Consider the following 2,498-nt stretch of genomic DNA (forward strand, 5'->3'; position numbering starts at 1 on the left):
TCTGAGACTATCTGAGGCTCTTTGAGACTCTTTGAGACTCTGAGACTCTGAGACTCTCTGAGACTCTCTGAGACTATCTGAGGCTCTCTGAGACTCTTTGAGACTCTGAGACTATCTGAGACTCTCTGAGACTATCTGAGACTCTCTGAGACTATCTGAGACTCTCTGAGACTATCTGAGGCTCTTTGAGACTCTTTGAGACTCTGAGACTATCTGAGACTCTCTGAGACTCTCTGAGACTATCTGAGACTCTCTGAGACTATTTGAGACTCTTTGAGACTCTTTGAGACTCTCTGAGACTCTCTGAGACTCTCTGAGACTATCTGAGACTATCTGAGACTCTTTGAGACTCTCTGAGACTATTTGAGACTATCTGAGACTCTTTGAGACTCTCTGAGACTCCCTGAGACTCTCTGAGACTATCTGAGACTCTCTGAGACTCTTTGAGACTCTCTGAGACTATCTGAGACTATCTGAGACTCTCTGAGGCAACTCAAATCTCCCGCCAATAAAAGTCCAAAGTCATCCCACATTTTTATTTTGATTATTTATTAAAAATAAAACAAGAGACGTTCTGTGGAGCGGATGTTCCAGCCGCACTATGCGCACCAGCTCGTGCACATGCTCCTGCCCAGCAGAGACACAGACCACATGTCCTGCAAGGATGAGCGTCTTCATCCACCTTCAGCTGTGTGCCCTGAGACCGTGCACGTTTTACGCACAGGATTGTCTCCAGAATGAAAGATGACAGAATTGTAGCTGCTATAATTCACTGCTCTCTAAAATAGTAATTTCAGTTCAACCTTTATTTCTACAGGTTGTTAATCTCACTGAGCCTCGTCATTTACAAGAGAGACCTGTTTTTAATCCATTTAATCAAATGTTTACAGATGTTTAACAACCTCTTAAAATACACCAAAATGCAGGAAATGGCATCTCTTTTATTCCAGATTTTCTGGGGGAGGAACCACAGACCCCATGGACACCCCCCCCCCCCCCCCCCCCCCCCTCCGAACCGCCTGCTATTTATGTTCCAGCATCAGTTGGTTTACAAGTTAAGCCCTGCTTGTAAGGTCCATTTTTCCAAACAATGCTATGCTGTGAGGATCATTTGCTCCTCATGGGGTCCAAAGCCAGGTCCCCATGAGGAGCAGTGCTGTTTTGACCCGTTATCGGCTCCAAAGCGAACCCTTAAACACCAAGAACTCTTCTGGAACCAGAACTGATGCTTTAAATTAAAGTCCTTAACGAGTCACAGAGAGTTAAAAACTCGTCTCGTTGTGTTTTGTGACACAGTTCACAAAAATGACACTTCCTTTGTCTCTGCCATTCTTCACATTGTTGCACGTAAATTCATGCACAGAAAATGAGACGTACTTCAGAGGAACACACCTACAATTACTGCTTCCTTATGTTGTTGTTGGCAGGTGCCAACAACACAGTCATCCATTAACACACATTTTAGATTTGCATATAAAGCCATTCTTACAGCTCTTTAAATCTTGTAAGTAACTTTACACGCACGTAACTGAACTGAATTCAAAGTGTCCCGAGCTGATTTTACAGTATTCACTGGCCCAGTCCTGATTTATAAGCAGCTCCTTTAACGCAGTGTACAAAGTTAAAAATGTGTCAACTCAACAAAAAACCTCACGCAGAGTGGATGAAGAGAAATGATCTTTATGAGAGAATTAAAAAGAAAATAAACTTGTTATGAGTAAACAACTTCGTGTGGCTTTAAATTATGAACACAGCAGAATATTTCAATAAAAATTATGAGCGGACAAAAAGCTTTATGTCTCAGCATAGTGAGCTATGCTATGCTAACATGCTAACCTTAGCGTCCCTAACAAACCAACAATTAACTGTAAAATTAAAATAAAAACATGTCACCATCAGCTGCCAACATCCTGCTGAGGTTTTACAACTTTCAGCTCATGTTGCATCATAAACCAACACAACGCGCTGCCACGAGTTTAACGAGCGCTAACTGTTCAACCACTTCTAAATTCACTTCAGGGGTTTTGATCCTCGTGTCACGAAGTTTAACCCTCAAAGAGGAACAAACGGACATTCTGCTTTTTTGATATTTTTGATTCTCGACCTGTCTGATTAAAGTCTAATTTCATGAAACTTGGCCAGGATGTGTTTTAATGTTGTTTTTAAGTTTCATGACCTCCTCTGTTACAAGGTGTGTAGAATAGAAGATGTGCACAGAGCACACACTCGACAGTAAGACACAAAGAGTAAACCGTCCATGTTGTGGCTGAGAGTTGTCCCTTTTGATTTATTGGCTCTGGTCAGACAGCGTCTGAGACCAATGTGGTTGGGACTGTTGACCTAATGATCTTCTCTGCTGTTCACACCACCCTCCTGAAATCCTTCAGTCTGCAGCCAGGCAGCTTCCTTCCCAAACTGAGATGCAGCTAGCCATGATGCTCTCCATGCTTAGTTCTGGTCATGATGCTCTCCATAGTTCTGGTCATGATGCTCTCCAT

Source organism: Nematolebias whitei, chromosome 9 (genome assembly GCF_014905685.2).
Source record: "Nematolebias whitei isolate Nwh7 chromosome 9, NemWhi1, whole genome shotgun sequence".
In the NCBI taxonomy this organism is placed as follows: domain Eukaryota; kingdom Metazoa; phylum Chordata; class Actinopteri; order Cyprinodontiformes; family Rivulidae; genus Nematolebias; species Nematolebias whitei.